Below are 19,659 nucleotides of genomic sequence, written 5' to 3'. Positions count from 1 at the left end.
GTAATTCTACAATTGTCTTCTCCAGCCTAAGTGTTCCAAGTCCTTCCAACTGATTTTCCTATGACATACTGCAATGGTAAGCACAGAAGTAGTTCACACCTTGTTTCAGCAATTGAGTTAACATGTTTCATTCTGTTAAGAAACAGAACATGTGAACTCCACAACTTGTGAACCCTAGAACTTGTGAACTCCTGGTGAGGAGCTAATGACTATATAAGGAGAGCCCCAGGGATAGAGACAGCAGGAAATGAGAAGACTCTTGTGGTGGCAGAGTCAAGAAGGATAAAAAACTTGTGGTATCCTGAGTCTCTGTCTGCTCTGTGTTGATGTTTGTTTATGATACTTTGTACAGAAGCTCTGGGACCTCACTGGAAGCCCTGAAAGAGGATTTTCTAGTTGTATGTTTATAGAAGTCCTGGAGGAGGGTTTTGGAGGTCCTGAGACTTTACTGATGATTTATGCTAGCCTCTTGGACCTTGTTTATGGGTCTGTGTTGATTTCTATGTTGATGATTTGTGTTGAGTTCTCAGACCTTGTTGGTGGGTCTGATTTGATTTCACAGGCAGATAATGAATTGGTGATGGTGCTGGCAATGTGTATAAATATTATGGTGGCTCTGTTAAGCTTTGTATTCCCGGTAAAAGGAACTGTGAAGGGTTTGAGGTGGACTGGACACTGTGAGCTTCAATATGGAATGGGAACTGGATGAAGAACTGAACAAGGAGCTGGACAAGGAACTGGGAGTTGCCTGCCTTTGAACCCAGGTGACAGTTGGAGCTGGGACCATGGAAGAGGAACTGTGGAAGCTGAGAGCCAGCCTTGAGTCAAGCTGAAAGAAGACTTTACTTGGATACTGTGTACTGACTGAGAAGATTATGATTTACTGTGACCTAGGGGTGGAGAATTTTTGTACTTTGTGATTGAATTAAGAATTTTGTGATTGACTGAATGATTGTATTTTGTTGACAACTATTGTGACCACTTTGGTGAAAACTATGTGGCCATTTTAGTGACAAGTCATTGTGAATGCTGCATTTTGATTTTCTGTGAATTTTTTGCTCTGATTTGTTATTGAATAGAGAGTTCACTATACTGTGTAATCAATCTTGAAAGCTGTTCATAGCAGCAGACCTCTGGAAAGCTGCTCATGTGAGGCTTTACACATACTCTTCCATTCCTTTATTATGCTGGGTACATTTCCCAAGACAATGGAATCCCTTGGGAGCAATTTCAAGACATGAATATGGAAGTAGGGAATCAATATATTCAGACTGGTACCCAACAACTCCAGGGAGATTGGACACCTCTCATTCCCCAGTGACAGAGGTCAGGAAAGGGAAGGGATTAAGATGAGGGCTTTCAGAGTATTGCTAATGCTGTGATTTCATAATCTCTTCCATTCCTTGAAATGTCACAACCATGGTCAACCCTCAGGAACTTGTAAACAAGCCCATAAACTTCCAGACCCATAATTTTTGCTATTTTTGCTAGCAAACTCCCCACTATGGACAAAATTCCAAGTTGTCCCACCCTGGTTTGGTCTCTGTAAACAACCACCTTCTTGCCCAGGAAGAGCCAGAGGGATGAAGGAGGAGAGGACATTAACACATGTTCTCTTATGACTCCCTTCTGAGCCCAGAGGAGGGCAACAAATTCTTAAAGTCAAACTAGAGATAGTAGGACAAAATATAAGTAAGGCAGAGCAAAAACATTGATAGAAAAGCATCCATTGAGCAGCTAAAAACCACTGAGATCAGCACCTACCTAGCAAGAATAATTAGTTAAAATTATTAGGTGAAATAATTAGTTCAAATTACCAGATGACAACTCCCCTGGATGCTTGCACCCAGGTGGGCTCCCCATCCTTCTGTCTACTATGTGGGTGATAGAGCTCTCTTGTTGTGTCCTATCATAGAAGCTCTGTCTCTCTACCTCTTCCTCTCACATTAAGTCTTAAAAACTGGTGAACATTTTTCCTTTTGCTTGACACAGTCCCAATTTATAAAGCCTGCCAGGTGTCAGAAATGCTAATCACATCTATGGGAGTCATCTCCTTAGGGTTAGTCCCTGAATCAGGTCATCTGATGGAGGCCAGGGATGGTATCTGGGAACACAAATTAGAGAAATAGAAAGCAAAATGGAAGTCACACTCAGGGGAAAAAGACATAGGTCCAAAGAGAATAAACAAATAGGCTGCTCCATAATTATTCCTGTAATTATTAGAGGCAGCTAGGTGGGAAAGTGGATGGAATGCTGAACCTAGAGTCACTAAGACCGGAGTCCAAATGTGACTTCAGACCCTAGCTATGAGACCCATTTAACCCCTATTTACCTCAGTTTCCCCATATGCAAAATGGGGATAACAATTGCATCTACCTCCCAGGGCTGATGTGAGGATTAAATGATAATAGTATTTGTAAAAGTGCTTAACAGTGCATGGCACATAGAGATATATAAATGCTCTGACCCAAGATTAGATGTGTGGCTTTTCAATCATCAATTGCCCTCCTAGACAGGACAGCTTATTTGGGGTCACACAGTGAGCCACCTTATCTAATGCCACTGGATTTTCTTCTTGAAATAGGGATATTAACTCAGCTCCTGATCCTGAAAGAGGCAATCAGTAGAGGTCACAGGTGTTTTTAGAGATATATGACTTAGTGGGAAAGACTATTGGGTCTGTTGGTAGGAAACTTATATTTGAACCTTCCTCCCTAAATACATGATTTTGGGAAAGTCATATTCTCTCTCTAAGACTCAGTTTCCTCATGTGTGTTCCTCAATTAGGGAATTGAATTAAATGACCTCTCCAGCTCTGTGTTCTAAATTTCCTTCCAGTTCCATTATTTCATTTTCTAAGCTTTATTCTGAGGCTGCAGGATATAGAGGATATGGAATTGTCCTCCGAGTTAGGAAGACCTGAGCTCAAATTCTGGTTCTGATACATGCTGCCTTTGTGACCCCAGGAAAATTATATAAGACATCAGTAACCCCGTAAGTGGCCATAAATAAGTTTCAGAGCTAGTGGCAATCAGTATCGGTGGATGGATTTTCCTCACTTAAAGATTTCTGCATTATCAATTAAATCCCAATTCTGCATCAGGTGTGTGTGTGTGTGTGTGTGTGTGTGTGTGTGTGTGTGTGTGTTCCCTGAGCGGTGTGATGTAGTAGAGAGAACACTGGGTTTGACCTTGGAAGAGGAGGACTCCAATCACAGGAATGAGAGGCAGAGTGGGGTTAGTGCCAAGTGTTAGACCTAATGATCTCAGGAAATGTCTGGGTTTGAAACCCAGCCCTGATATTTGCTAACTGTGTGCCATAGGACAAGTCACTTTTCCTCTCAGGCTCAGTTTCCTCATCTGTGTGAACATAGGAATAAATACAATAAGTCCCTACGTGGTGATTACGAGAAAAAGGCATATATTTTTAAAAGTGCTATGGAAACAGGTTATTAGTTTCCTCAGTTATCATTTTCCCTATTTGTAAAATGGGGATAATAATAGCACCAGCCTCAGATAAGATATGTAAAGTTCTTTGAAAACCTCTATGGGTCACATAAACATTGGTTATGACTATGATTATATGATCAATCTTGATGGCTACTTATCTTCGATCTGGGTCAAGTCGGGTCTCCTTCTCCTAGTCTGAGCAGCGGAGAGGGCTAGATGAGAATAAGATCACACTGTCTCTAAATACTATGATTCTATGAATTAGGCAGCAGGAGTTGTGACATGGAGGCTAGTGCAAACAGCATTTACATATTCATTTAGTCAAGAAGCAATAGATAGAAATGTCTCTTCCCGGCTGCCAAACAACCAGAGATGACATCGGGAAGGTGTGAAGATTAGCTCTTGAGTAGGACACTTTGCCAGCTCTGGGTGCCACCTGTCTTCAGGGCTGTGCTAACATTGGCAACCCACAGACGCTGCCAAGATTATGCTGTTGACCTATGTCCCCAAACATTGGCTTTAAATAGCAGCTGGCTTCAGTCAGGTTTACTGAACATTTTACTGCTTAGGAAATGAGATGAGGCTGCCAGAGAACACGGTAGAAAGAAATCCCTCACTGTGGACTCCAGAAAGTCACCCTCTGGGGCTCACCAGAAAGACAAGCAGAGAAAAGGTATAGACCCATAAATGCATAAAATGTCAGAGCAGTAGGGACCTTAGGACAGAAAACACAATCAGACCTGGATGGAATTATAGAACATAGAATGTCAGAGACGTTAGGGGGCCTTAGAACACAAAAAGTCTGACCTGGGAGGAAACAGAATATAAAATGTCAATTTAGGAAAACGACCTAAGAGAAGAAAAATTCAGCATTGAAAAGGACCTTTAGGTTGTAGGTAGAGAGCAGGAAGAGCCCAAAGATGACATAATTGAACCCTTTCATTTTCTCCAATGAAGAAATCGACGCCCAGAAGGGTTAGGGGACCTGTCAAGATAGATGTGATAGTAAAATTTCAGAGCTGTGATTTGAACCCAGGTTCTCCAATGAGCTCCAAACTCAATGTTCTTCCACAGCACCCCAGAGTCTTTGCAGTGTGACTATAGAATGTCATAGTTAAGAAGGACCTTAGAGACCATGTACTTTTGAAGAGGAAATGACAGCCTAGAGAGGGAAGCTGATTTGCATGAGGAAGGTATAATTTAATGCGAAGTTATTAACCTGAGGCCAGATGAGTTAAAAATTCTGGTCCTTCCTTCCTTCCTTCCTTCCTTCCTTCCTTCCTTCCTTCCTTCCTTCCTTCCTTCCTTCCTTCCTTCCTTCCTTCCTTCCCTCCCTCCTTCTTTCCTTCCTCTTTCTTTCTCTCTCTTTCTTTCTCTTTCTTTCTTCCTTCCTTTCTTTTTCTTCCTTCCTTCCTTCCTCTTTCTTTCTTTCTTTTTCTTTCTTCCTTTCTTTCTTTTTCTTCCTTCCTTCCTTTCTTTCTTTCTTTCTTTCTTTCTTTCTTTCTCTCTCTTTCTTTCTTTTTTTCTTTTTCTTTCCTTCTTCCTCCCTTCCTTTCCTTCTTTTTCTTTCTTTCATTCTTCCTTCCTCTTTCCTTTTTTCTTCCTTCTTTTCTATAACATATTATTATTATTATTATTAAGTTGTTTCTCTGAAACTAGGACTGGGCAGTATTGGGAGGGTGTGGTTCAAACTATCAGTGGTTCCTGCCCTCCAGAGCTTCAAAGAGAAGAGCTTAAAAAAAATAGTTTTATTGATGTGCTTTGTTTTTATATTATAAACATTTCAAGATTACCTCCACTCCCTGAGAGCCCTCTTGTAACAAAGTGGAACAATTAAACAAAACTAACAATACAATGACCGCATCTGAAAGCTCATGCAGCATTCCACATCTGCAGTACCGCCCCCTCCCCCTTTGTTTTTAAAGTGTGTTTTTTTTTTTTTATTAACAAATCTATTTTCTCTCTATCCCACCTCCACCCCATTGGAAAAAGGAAAAAAAAATTTCCTTGTAACAAATATGCATAATTAAAGAAAACAAATTCCCTCATTGACTGTATTCGAATATATATATAAAATTCAGCACCCTAAATCTCGCATCTGTCTTTCAGGAGACGGATATTGTGGTTCAGCATCTCTCCAAGGAGCTTTGAAAGACTCCTCTATGCCCCCTGCGGCCCGTGCTTGGAGGATAGGGACAGAGCCTCAGAGTTAAGGAGATGTGCATGTGAGAAGAAGCTTCTTGGATCTCTCTCTCCCCTTAGGATGTAAGCTCCTAGCAGGCAAGGATTGGTTTTGTCTTACTCTCCATTCCCAGGGCTTTGCATATATTTCCCAATACTAGGTCAGTGTTTAGTAAATGCTTGTTGACTGACTGGCTGGAACCCCGACGCCAGCTGGCAGAGTCCTTGAATAGTAACAAGATATCTCATCAGCATCTCTGATGGAAGCTCAACAGGGAGTAGCCCCCCCCCCCCCCCCGGCTCCAGAAAATGCTATTAACATCGAGGAACACGTGAACAGGTGGAACCTTGTACCAAATTGAGGAAGGAGCCGGGAAGCAGGAGCGAAGCCAGTAGACTGGGACAGGGGTCCGATGTCATTGGCCAGTGCTGCCCATCCCGGAAGGTGCTGGAGTCAGCTCCGAAGGCCATTGGTTAAGTTTTCAGAATGAGCATTTACACCTAGAAATTAGCAAGCGCTACAAATCCGGGATTGGTGTATTGTTGTATTGATTGTCTCCGGTCTAGACTTAAGAAAGTGGTGAATAAAACTGAATACTGCAAAAACAAACAAACAAACTTAAAAGTGTATCATGTGCGTGTGTGTTTTTTTTCTTTAGAGAATTGTTAAATATTTATCAGCACAACCCTATCACAGTGGGGTCCTGTTTCCCCTAGTCCCCACGTAGCTTCTAATACCTTTCTCTTCAGCCCTAGGGCTCTACATAATGATCCCTCTCTTCTCTCTCCCTTTTCCCTTTTTGTTTCCTTCCTCACTTTCTCCTGTTTCCCTCTCCCCTTCCTGCCTTTTGCAGCTTTCTGTGTATCTCTCTAAATCTGTTTTTGTCTCTGCCTATCAGTCCTTTTCTCTTCATCTCTGCTCTCTGTCCCTCTTCCCCCCTCCCTCCTCTATTTCTCTCATCTATTTGAGGCCATTCTGTGATACTGTGGTCAAACAATACCCAAAATCTTGCAGCCTCTAATCTTTTGATGCTGTCTTCCTTTTCCAAGATGAAAGCCCCAAACCCAGCAAATCATCATCAACAACAAAAGAGCCATCCTCCTCTCTCTTCCCCACGAGCTCTCACTTTCCACCTTCTTTAGTCTCTCCTAGTTACCAGGGTCACCTGTGGAGTGAATACACTTACTCTCCCCCTAGTTATTTAAATGGAAAAATAAGGGAGAAGAGACAAATACCTCATTGCACCATTTCCTAGCTATGAAGCCTTGAAATTGGGATAAGGTTTTTTTTTCCTTCTCTGAATCTCAGTTTCTCTACCTTGAGAAAGGGGAAAATATACATGCACTCTCTGCTTTACAAGGTTGTTATAAGGAAACTATATTTGTACTGATGCCCTCGATGTGTTTAGCTGGTGGATTTATTCCTCTTTGAAAAGAAACTTGGTATTTGAAAAGAAAACTGGATTCGGTGTCTGGAGACTTGGATTTAAGCCCTTCTTCAGACATTTACATGGTTTGTGAATATGGGCGAGTCTCTTCCATTCAGCATTTCCACATCTGTTAGATGGAGGGGTGGGGGTGGCTACTTAAAGGATGACCTTCAAGGACCCATCCAATTATAAATGGATGTTGCTATGGCCTTCTAGGCAGAGAAGAATCAAAGACACTCACCCAAGTTGCTGGGGAGGGGAGGGAGGAGGGATACATTCAGAAATTAGAACCATGTTAAAACAGAATATATCATTTTTTTTAAAAAAAGAATTTCACCTGAAGGTGTGATGCAGCTATTGCTTCATTAAAGATGCTAGGATAACAGTCCCATTCTCTGTTCTTTATGTGCCTTTTAATTAACCTACTCTATATTCTTTGTTTTCTTAGTTCCATATTTGCAAGGAAATTGGATACCCCCAGGGCAAGGCTAAAAATAAGTCTAATTCATTGGTCCTAGATGGGGGTGGGTTGGGAAGGAGGGAGACATGGTGGAGCTCAAGCAATGTTATGTGCTAGCAAATGTTTAACAACTGGGTCTCCTGGTGAAAAAAAAAAGTTCCCATGACACACTTTTAAGGTTAATCTTCATTATTAACATTTTCACCATCACTTTCTTAACTCTCTACGATCAACAGAACAATGAATCAAGCCTTGATTTGTAGAACTTTCAGACTTCCCAAGTATAAATGCTCCCACTGAAAATTTAACAATCGACTCTCTCTAGCCAGTAGAAGCTGGTTCCAATACACCCCAAGGCAAAGAGTATGATCATCTCTGCAAAGACGTTGAGACCACAACGAGTCCTAGACCAAAAGAGCCTAGAGCTCCAGGGATGGGCCATACAAAAGGAGAGGCTGCCCTGACCTAGGTAGGTTAGTGGAACTTGGGGAGAGCAGGGGCAGCTGCTGCTGCTACACCTGGAAGTATAATAATTACCAACCACCTGGAAGAAACAAGGGGGGAAATGGCTCTGTACAGAGGCCAAGGAAGGTTGAAGTTTGATAAGGAGCAGAAGAGATTTCCCTGGAAAAGCTGAGCTATGTGAGGAAACAATGAGAGGAACAGAGCTTGTGGGATAAAGAGAACATTGGTTGGGTAGTCTTCAGGCCCCAGCTTTTGTCTAGATGATGAGCGAAAAACTCAGAGGAAAAGTCAAGGGGAAGGCTGAGTAGCAGCATGAGAACTGGAGTGGGGGACTCAGGTCTGGAACTGAAGGTAGAATGGGCTAAACAGGGTTTTGGCCCCGGATGTCTGTATCTGGAGGAGGGGGTGCATTTCCCATGATGTCACTGTCCCCACAGTCCTCTGCTGCAGCATGCTATTGCTCCCTTAGGACCATCACCCCTTCCAGAGTCTGCCTTCTTCCTTCAATCATCCCAGGAGCAAGGGCCAACCTTCCCCCTTTCCTTCCATGATTGTAAATGCTATATGCGATCCTTGGGATCATTGGTATGCCCTCAAACTCTAAGGTTTGTTCCCTGAATTCCAGAACCTCACAGATAAAGGGGACCTCAGAGATTACTCGTGCTAACTCCATGAGACCAAGAACTGCCCTACAACATCTAACAAAAGGGGTCATCAGACTTCGCTTAATGATCTCCAAGGAAGAGACTGGTGCAGGGGAATGAGAGCCTGATCAGAGGGTCGGGACACCTGGGTATAAGTTCCAGATCATCCACTCACCTTCTTAGAAGTCACAGACCCAATGCTACCCATGTAAGCCTGGGGGCTCTTGGGTGCCCTCACCTTCCCTACCCTCTGACTCCAGAGGGGCAGAGTTATTCTCCCATAGTAAACTGTTGACCTCTCTCCACTACCCCGAATATCAGTAAGGGAAAGAGCTTCATCGGATATTTCTCTAGATTTGTTTGTTCTGTGCGTGAGCCCCTCTATAAAACCATCACATGTCAGAAATAGGCCCTAGATTCTAGTCAAGGATGCTGTATTATATATTATCTAGTCAAACCTCCACATGTTATAAATACACCTGAAGCCCAAGGAAGTGAATGATTTACCCCACGGTCAAAGCCAAGCTTTTCTTTCATCTAGGTCTTCTCTGCCCAGATGAAGTGTTATTTGCATTATACCATGATCTGTCTTTGTAAGGACCAGACCCTCAGTGTTGGAAAGTCAAGGTTTTCCACAAAACGCTATCATCAGTCCCAGGCTGCTCTCTCTTACAACCTAGAAAAACATTTTCTCTTAAAAACAAAACAAAAACTATTTTTTTCCTTTAAAAAGTCTATTTTTCTTACAAACATTTATCTCTCCCTCCCACTGTTTCCTCAAAACAACAACAACAAAACCCCACAAAAAACAAAACCCCAAACCACCCTCCCAACAAACACACACATGTTCCCACATGAGCCATGTCCACATACGCAGTTCTTCCAGATTACAAGTCCGTCACCTGGCAGGAGGTGGGTGGAGTGATTCATCTTCAGTCCTTTGGACTCATGGTTTATCACTGGATTAATCAGAGTTCTAATGTCGTTCAAAGTTGTTTTTCTCTCTAATGCTTTGATCATTGAATAAATTGTCCAAGTTCTGTTCACTTCACTCCCAAGCATCCTTTTCTAACTGTGCCTAATTCCTTTACGGTGAAGTCATAGAACTTGGGCTCCTTATGTAGGTAGATATAAACATGGCAATGTGACAGTAAGACACAGGACCTGAGTTCAAATCTCACCTTAGAAGTTTAATCCTGAGTGAATTTGATCAAGGCACTTCTAGAACCTTTCTTCATCTCTAAAATGTGAGGGTAGAACTAGATGGTCTCTGAAGTCCCCTCCCCCCACTCTAAATCTGTGATGCTATGATTCCATATATCATATCATTTGAAACTCGGGGTCCTCAGTTGTTAAAAACATAGTGTCAATAAATATTCTTGTATTCCTAGAGAGGCCTGGTTCTGGAGTCAGGAAGATGCAGGTTCCAATCCAATCCTGCCTCTGACACCAGTTGTGTGATCCTGGGTAAGTCACTTAACCTAACCTTAATCATTGTTAGGGATGCCTATGAATTTGCCATAATTGTACCTGTGCTTCCTAGCTGGAAAGGGAGAATCAAATGAAAAAAGTTTGGAAAAATCCTTGGCAAACTTTGAAGCCCGATATGTGTTGGCCATGAGTACAATCACTGGTCTCACAGGGTTTGGGGAGCAGTGGGGAAGAACCATTTTCAAGCCTTAAGGCACCATCAGAATGGGAGTTTATTATTTTAAACTCCAGGTGGGGAAATTGATCCTTAGACAAATGTGAACGGATCGTGAGCGAGGCTGAAGACAATGGGTTGGCTGGACCAATTCCTGGGCTCCTATGTGGCATCCGGCCTCCTACACAGGCCACACACAGGGTTCATCTTCCCCTTCTCCAGCCTGCTCCCACCTTCCTTTCTTAAAACAGTGTCCTCAGACAGAACCAAGGTCCTCTATACCGTACATGAGGTTCCCTGAAGGCTGCACAATTGACGCAGAAAACCACGTGTTTATGTATTTTTTTCTTTTTTTTTTTAAATAAAACATCAACAGTCAAAATCAGATAGGAACTTGTTCTGCCTGTACTTGGATTGTTGTGGGCCACATGGACCCTCAGGGTATTTGACCCCTCTGCTGTCAGAGCATCTATGACATATTTGTAATGATTCTTGCAGAACTTGACTATGGGGGAGCCTGGACAGCTTCACTAGGGCATTTTGGTCATCCCTGGACTCCTGGGCAGAATCCTTGGGTTCCTGGAGGCCAGCACTTGAAATACTGTGAAACATTTCAGATCTTGGTTCTTTCTCTTCCTACTGTATCACCGTGATACTGGACAAATCACATCAAAGAGAGAGCTGAACAAGGAGTCAAGAAAACCTGTATTCAAATCTCACCCCTGAAACTTACTTGGTTTCTGGCTAGGGACTAGTCATCTCAAATCCCTGAGCCTCAATTTTCTCATCTGTAAAATGGGGACAATAATACCTCTGGCATCTGCCTTTACACAGTTGTAGTGAGGACAAAAATATGATCATGTACGTATAAGTACTTTGTAAATTCTAAGGCACTAGACAAAAGTCATCTTTTATTATTATTATCTCCCTCTCTGGACCCCAGTTTCCCCAATTATAAAATGAGCAGGTTCTCCTAGATAAAATGATCTTAATCTGTGTGTGTGTGTGTGTGTGGTGTGCGCTCTTGCCCCTTTGGCTGTCTGGATCCAGCCCCTTTCCTAGAATAAATTCATAAAACTCATAAAATTTTTAAATTCAAAAAATAGAAAGGATTATAAAGGAAATGAATCATATTAAAAATATAGTTATCACATTAAAAAAAAAACTTCATGGACTCCCTAAAGTTTATCCACAGATCTTTTGGGGATCTCTGAGCCCCAGGCTAAGAACCCCTGTACTGGATTACCCTATTGCCATCACTAAATCCTATGAATCCAATGAAAGAAATATGGCATCTGTTGTCTTGTCCAGGGAGAGGCCAAAGGATCAGGCTGTGGCTGTCATGTGACTGCCATAGAGATGGCACCATGACACTGGGGAAGTTAGCGGTGATGAGCCGTCAGGTCTCCATTTGTGGCCTGGTTTTTCTCAGTGTTGACCTTCCTGACTTCTGGCCATTGTTAAAAACTCTCCCCAACACTTCCCTCCCAAAATAACCGTTCCTATTTCTGTAGAAACAGTGCATCATGGTTTAAAGGACCAAGAAGACAAGGGGCAGTAGTCGGGGTAAGTGCTCCTACTTCTGCCGCTAACTTGTATGTGACCATAAGCAAGCCTCTTTGTTTCTCTGGGTGTCAGTCTCTTTGTCAGTCTATAGAGGAAATTGAAGTAGATCACCTCTATATTCCCTTCCATTTTGTTTTAAGGTTCTTTCCACTCTGACATTCTATGTCCTGAGGTCCCTCCAGTCCTTCACAGTCTACGGCCTAAGGTTAATGTTCCCTGATCATCTGAGGCTGGACACATTCCCAATAATCCCCCAGAGATGGGCCTGTTTTGCCTTCAGGTCATCAACAGCAAGAGGCAATGATGTAATCCTTCTTCTCCATCTGTAATTCCTACAATTTGGTAATCCAATCATCAGTCTATTGAATCCAGGCTCTCATCATTGTGTATGGCCTCCCTTGACTCTGGGCCAACAGAATTAGGAAAAAACCCTGTCTTCGACCTGGTCCTTGGAGCCTCCCAGGCAACCCCTCCTCCTGCAGCTGTGTAGGCTGGCCCTGAGATGGGGCTAGTCAGTCATATGAGGAATCTGGACTGGGGAAAAAAACATTAAACCAGAAGCCAACACCAAATAAAGGAGAGGGAAGGAACAATGGAACAAGTATTTATTAAGCACCTACTGTATGCCAGGTGCAGTGTTAAGTGCTTTACAAATATCTCATTGAACCTTCACAATAGCTCTGCAAGGTAGGTGTTATTATTATCCCCATTTTATAGTTGTGGAAACTGAGGCAGGCAGAGGTGAAGTGACTAGCCCAGGGTCACATAGCTAGTAAATATCTGAGGCCAGATTTGAACTCAGATCTTTCAGCTTCCAGGACCAGTGTTCTATCCACTGAACCCCAAGCTGTCTCCATTAAATGAAAAAGGCTAAACCATTTTTCAGGATAAATAAAATAATAAGTAGTTACTGCATCACTGAAAACCTAAAAATATGAATTTAAATCTACTCATTCAATTATGAAGTTCAATTAAAAATATTTTCCTACAGTCTAAGTTACCTCCCCACTCAGTAAAATCCAGATCATTGTAAGCACAATTAATCTTGGTTGGCCATGAACAACCTACGGGCTGCTCTTCAAAAATAGTGTCCCTTCTCCCACCTCTACGCCTTTGCCCTGGTTCTTTCCTGGCCAGGTATGTTCCCCCTTCTCACCTTCATCTCTTAGAATCTCTGGGTCCATTAAGATTCAACTACAGTGCCACATTCTGCAGAAGGCCCTTTCTTGGTCTTCCTAGCTGCTACTGTTTTCCCCTCTGTGGTAAGTTTTCCATTTACTCCATAATTTATTCTTAAGTGTCTACTATATGTAAGGCAGTTTTCTATGCCTTAGAAATAAAATGATGCCTTCCTTCAAGGAGCTTAGAGTTATCATGTCCATAAATAAGTGTTATATCTTATGGGGGGTGACCTGTCAAAGGAGAGATCCAAAATACTCTAGGAAATCTTGACGAAGGAGAGGTCACTTTCAAACTGGCAATCACATATGTCTCATGTCCCTTGGTTCTAGGTCACTGGAACTAGAACATGGGGCATGTGTTCCATTCCCCTCTTCCTATCTCCCGTTCACCCTGAGACTTTTTTTCTTGTTTAATCAATTAGTCCCGTCAGATACTGGAGTGGTTTGCCATTTACTTCTACTCATCTGACAGATGAGAAAACTGGGGCAGAGTTAAGTGACTTAAGTGACAGTAAGTGTCCGAGGACGGCTTTGAACTCAGGTCTTTCTGGCTCCAGGACCAACATGCTATCCACTGCTTCGCCTAGCTGTTTCATCTTATGGCTTACTCCACTAACAGAACCAGCTTCAAGGCCACACTCCTTCTATCCCCCATACCCAGACCAGTTTACTACCTTCATGACTAACCCATCAGTCACAGGGGTTCGATATGTGCCAGGGATCAGGCTCAACACTGAAGATGTGAAGGAAGGTGAAACCAGGTCCTGCCCTCCAGGAGCTTACATTCAAGTGGGGAGGACAACAGGTAAATAACAAATGATATACAGAGTTATCTAAAACACAAGGCACTGGCAGCTAGGGGAAGGGAGTGGGCTGGGGAATGGACTCCTGAAAAAAGTGAATTTTGAGCTAAATCTTGAAGGAAGCAAAGAAAACTAAGGCTTGAGGCTACTTTCCCATCCCTTAAATGGCCTCAGGCAATCAGCAGCAGCTCCATATCCCCTGTAGCTTCAGGCACGTCTGTCCCTCTTTTGTAGGCATGTGTATCTTTTAACAAGCTAGAGAAGAAGAGAAGGAACGATCAGGAAAGACTTCATGGAAATAGCGGCATCTGAACTAGGACCTGGATGAAGAGAAAGATTTCAAAGAGGCAGAAAGGTCGAGTGCATCCCAGCCTTGGGGGACCATCTGGACAAGTGAAGAGAGGCATCCTAGAGCAGGGTGAGATGGGAGAATAGCAAATAACGGATGTGCTTGAAGGGAACCAATAGGAAGTCAGGCTGGAAAAGCACACTGGGGACAGGTTATGGAAGATCTCCTTTGTTTTTCAGACATAATAGGAAGGTCCTTGGGAAAGGGAATAATATGTCTGATCTGTGCATTGAGGAAATTATTCTGGCAGCTTTCTGAACAATGGGTCACATATTTAATGCATCCTTTTATATGCAAAGCTGAATTGTTTCCATTCAAATTATTTTAGGAAGATTCTGAAGATCACCTGGCAGCCAGACACTGAGGTCCTTACTTGAACTAAACTGCCAAGCATTCAGACTCTGCTTCAGAGAGTGCAAATCCGATGGGCTGGCCAAAAAGACTATTTTATGTAGAATTCACACAAGGCAAGTTCACACATGGTGGTCAAAAGAAACGATCCAAGGACATTCTCAACAACTCTCAGAAGAACTTTGGAATTCCTTGTGTGACATGGGAGGTACTGGCACAAGACTGCCCAGCATGGCGTGCCTTCACTGGAGAAGGTGCCACACTCTACGAGCAAAGCAAAACTGGAGTAGTTCAAAAGAAACTTGAGATGTGCAGATTTAGAGAATCCATCTCGATGTTCACATGGACTATTTGTGCCCGACCTGTGGCAGAGCTTTCCGAGCCCCCATTGGTCTGGTCAGCCCCGGTGGGACACGCTGTAATGACTCTAACATTGTGCTGTCATGTTGATCCTCTCGAGAATGGACAACCAAGCAGCTTCATGCAGAGCACCTAAGGCCCTGCACAGAGTTTGGAGCCCTGGGCTAGCGCTTGTGAATGTAGCCTGGTCTTCAAAAGCTTGCTCCCAAAAAGGACCAAGAGGAAACAGAATGGCAAAAAGCCGACTTGCTTTCAGGCGTGCCTCCGCCCGGGAAGTCCTAGTCAAAGGGTCTGTGCATGTTTTTAATTTCCAGCAGGCTCCCCAACCCCCCTTCTCCCAAAGTCTGGCTCCAGACATAGCATTCCAAGCTGGGATTCATGTTTGTGACCAAACAAACAAACCAGAGACTGCTAGAAGGTGGAGGAGGGGCGAGACCACTCTGCTCAGCCTTTCAGATTGGTCTGCCTAAAGTGCATTTCTGAAGATGTGACCTCCCCACTCAATGAACTGCCATGGAACTCCAGGATCAAATACAAAATCCTCTTTGGCCTTTAAGCCCTTCACAACGTGGCTCTTTCCTACCTTGGACCATCGTGGACCAATGATGCTGGTCTCTGTGTTGTTCCTTCAACTTGACACTCCCTCTCCCAACTCTGGGCAGTTTCACTGGCCCTCTCTCATGTCTGCGTCTTTCTCCCTCATCTCTTGGCTTCCTTCAAGTCTCAGCTATGGTCCCACCATCTGCAAGAAGACTTTCCCAATTCTCCTTAATGCTAGCGCCTTCCCTCTGTTGAATATTTCCAATATATCTTGTTAGTATGTGATTATTTACATGTTGTCTCCTCCATTAGACTGTGAACTCCTTGAGGGCAAAGACTGGGGTTGGACCCTGGGATTGAATCCTGGCTCTGCTATTCACTGGCCTTGGCCTTGGGCAAGTCAGTTTACTTCACTGGCTCGCATTGTGTTTATTTGTCAAACCCAGGCTGCAGACCCAATGACTGCTAAATCTTAGACCTTGCCAAGCCTCCAGACTGAAGGCTTCCTGGGTCATTCCTTTGCCGCCTGGGTACATTTCTGATGCAATCACCAAAAGTGATTGGGGGTAAGGGTTGGGAGCCTCTTTCTTCCAAAACCAGCAGCTCTAGGATTCAAAGGCATTCCTTCTTCAACTCCTCTGGTGGCTAGCCCTCTGTATAAAGAATGATTATAGCACAACTCAGGTATGTGCACTATTTAATACAGCATGAAGGAATCCCAGGTTACAAACTATATATGGAATGATTCTGGCCTCATATGCTTACTAGCTGTATGACCATGGGTAAGTCATTTAACCCTGTTTGCCTCAGTTTCCTCATCTGTAAAATGAGCCTGGAGAAGGAAATGACAAACCACTTCAGCATCTCTGCCAAAAAACCAAAACCAAACAACAACAAAAACTAAATGGAGTCATGAAGAGTCAGACAGATGATAGCAGGATCCCAGATGGAGAGTAGGAAGGAGCCTCAGAAGCCCACATTTTACAGATAAAGAAACAGAGGCCCAGGGAAGTACACTTGCCCTAGGCCACACGAAAGCTGTGGTATCAGAGGTGGGATTCTAGGCCAGGCCCTTTTACTGGACCCTGTTTCCACTGTCCTACCTACCCCCCTATGGTGGGATGCTCAGTTACCAGCCTCCCTTACTGGTTTTTCTCCATCCCTCACCAAAGATAAGGCCAGAGTTTTTTATCTCTCAACCCCCTCACTCTAAAGTCCTTTTCCTGTCCGGCTTCAGGAGGTAGCTCAAAGTGAAGAAAAGTATAATTAAAACCATCTGGAGCCATCTCCAGGCAAAATTCAAGTCCCCAAGCATTTGTCAAATGCCTACTATGTGTCAAGCCCCGTGCAAAATACTGGGGATACAAATACAAGAGAAAAAAGACTGTGCTTGAGATTTTTTCCAAGTAGCAATATCATTTATTTACAATATTTTTTTCATCTCTGGAAGCTCATTTCACATGAGTTCTCATCTAATTATCGAGATCAAAAATAAAGCAAATAAAGCCACAGAAAAGTCCTCTGTAGGAAAAAAAATGCACAAATGGATATTTCTGTCTCTCAGAAACAGTCTTTGTATCTGAACATCCAAGCTTTAGTCCCGGTGTCAGACGTCCTAATGAACACCTCTATCTGTCTTATTCTGGTCATTCTTTACTGAGTAGATGAAGAATGTTTGGGTGTCAAGGGGCTCGCCTTCTATGAAAGGAGGCTAAAAGGGGAAAGGGGCAAATGTACCCATGAGAAGGGCATGGCAGAGAAAGAAATCCGGAAAGTCCGGGGTGCAGTCCAGAGAAGAATGATGGCCGGAACTAGGAGGGGGCTGGGCATTTTCCTTATAACGGAGGCTTCAGGAAGGACTGACCTTTTAGGAAGGGGGTGTAAGGGGAGCAGGAAGAGGAGAGCCTAGATTTGAAATCAGGTCCCACAATGATAAAGCTCCCTTGCTCAGCTTCCCACAAAGAACTGCCCAGATAGCTTTGTCTTTACTCCTTTCTGCCACAACAGATCTCAGCATTACCATATTGGGATCTTAAACCTCCCATCTGTCCCCCTCCATAGCACTCCCACCCCCCTTAGGAATCACCTACCCAGGCTTTCTCAGCTCCTGGTCAGTCTCTTCCCAGACAAACATCAACACAGACCATCTGCTGTACTTGATTGCAGTTTCCTTACTCCAGCCCTGATTGGGCAAGGTGATCTTTAGGGTCACATAGGTTATTAGAGAGAGAGGTAGGCCTCTGGCTTGGTTTTAATGCCTGCCAGCCCCGCACCCACCAAGGCTTTGGCCAATTAGAAAGTGTCTTGGCTGGTTTTTCAGAGGGAACAGATTCCGACCCTTGTGCAGCATTGACAGCTTTGATCTCTGCCAGACCTCGGAGGCTTCCTGACCCATCTCCACTCTGGCTCCACCTGGATTCTAGGGACACAGCTGAGGGCCATCTTGTTCTTGTCAATCCATTACTGGTCTTTTTAGGGAAGATTAAACATCACTGTCTTGTCTGATGGAATCTGATACACCCCACTGGCTTTGATGAGAGCATTTCTGCTTTTTGTTTCTGGGAGCAGTGAAACTGCTGGTATTTCCTTCCCTGGGAGAACCCTCCCCCAGGGTTCTGATGGGAAGCAGCAGCCACTGCCCTCTCAATGGCTTCCCATGTCCTGCCAGATCTGGATGGGAAGAAGAGGGTCTTTGGATGCCTGCCATGGGATTTCTTGTGACCAGGCCAGGGGGGACAATCTGGTCCAAGGCTGAGGTCAGTCTGAATAACTGAAGGCATAGCCTCCTGCAGCATGGCATTGGCACAGCAAATATTTGGCAGACCCAAGACCTCTGTCCTAGTCCTGGCACCAAGACCCCACTTTTAATCCTCTCCAGATACTTATCTGACACTTAATTATATGCCAGTTAATCTCTGCTACAGTGTGCAAATAATTCCTACAAAGAAGGACATTACCAGGCCTGTAATCCCCTCTTGGGAAGGCTGAGCTCAGGAATTCTGAACTGCAGGAGACTGAGGTGCTCCTCTAGTGTCCATGCTAACTCTGGCACCAATATGATCAGCCCCCTGTGGTAAGGGGGGCACCAGTATGCCTGAGGAAGGGCAAACCGACCCAGGGCAGAAACAAAGCATGCCAAAGGCCCCAGCTGTTCAGGGCCATAAGTGGTTGTGATGCTTCCAGCTTAAAGGAGACAGACCTAGCCTGTAAATGAAAAAAAGAAATAAAATAAATGAACAAAGGGATGAATGAATGAATGAATAAAATTAAACAAATGAATGAATGAGTAAATAAATGGATAAATGAATGAAAAAATGAATGAGCAAATGAACAAACAAAATCAATGAATGAATAATAAATGAATAGGATATTGGTCAGCTGGTGGCAAGCAGAATGATGAAGGGCCATGAGATTCTGCTGAAGGAGATGGGAACATTTAGTCTGGAGAAAAGGAGACTAGAGGAGAGGGGGATGTGACAGCTGTTTTTCCAGTATTTGAAGGGCTAACATGTGTAGGAGGGGTTAGCTTGTTTGGCTTGGTTTTGGAGCCATAAGTAGACATTGCAAAGAGGCACATTTAAGCCTGACATAAAAAAAGAATAATTGAAGCTGTCCCAAAGTGAAATGGATTGTTTGGGGGAAGTGGTTTGCTTCCCTTCCTCAGATTTCTTTTTTTTTTTTTTTAAAGCAATCAGGGTTAAGTAACTTGCTCAAGGTTATGCGGCAGGTATTTCTGGGTGTGGTGCTGAGTATCTGAGCCAGGATTTGATCCCCAGGTCATCATGACACTGGAGCCGGTGCTCTTACTCACTGTGCTACCTGGCCGTCCCACTCAGATTTCTTTAAGCAGAGACTCAACAACCTTCGGTACAGTATTTGACAGGGGAGATTTCCTTCACTAATGGGTTGGACTATTTGGATGGTGAAGACCCCTTCACCCTCAAATTCTGTGATTCTGTGTTCATTCTTTGAAATTCTATCTGTCCTTCAAGGCCCAGTTCAAATGCCACCTCTGCCGTGAAGCCTTTCCTGGTAGCCCCTGTGAGACATAATCTTTCCTCTAGACCTCTTAAGCACTGTGTAATTCTCTGATGTATTTATTATGTTCTGTGGTGCTCTAGGATTATCAGCAGGGAATGTTAGAACTGGAAGGGCCTTTAGACCATAGAATATCAGAGTTGGGAGGGGCCTTAGAACACAGAATGTCAGAGCTGGGAGGGACCTAAGAACATAGA

At 43.6% G+C, this 19,659-nt stretch overlaps 1 long non-coding RNA gene across 1 annotated transcript in view; it reads right to left on the bottom strand.

Annotated features, from left to right (window-relative positions):
- The window catches only part of LOC138163862 (uncharacterized), a 72,555-nt gene extending 54,588 nt beyond the window's left edge, over positions 1-17,967 (bottom strand). The window contains exon 1 of the long non-coding RNA XR_011168944.1: positions 17,515-17,967. This is a non-coding gene — a long non-coding RNA (uncharacterized lncRNA). The remainder of the gene's footprint in view (positions 1-17,514) is intronic.
- Positions 17,968-19,659: the final 1,692 nt, after the last annotated feature.

This window comes from Petaurus breviceps, unplaced genomic scaffold, assembly GCF_028583685.1.
Source record: "Petaurus breviceps papuanus isolate PSGF00001 unplaced genomic scaffold, PetGlider_PUasm1.0 188, whole genome shotgun sequence".
Lineage (NCBI taxonomy): Eukaryota > Metazoa > Chordata > Mammalia > Diprotodontia > Petauridae > Petaurus > Petaurus breviceps.
This window is presented reverse-complemented; position numbering and strand designations above follow the sequence as displayed.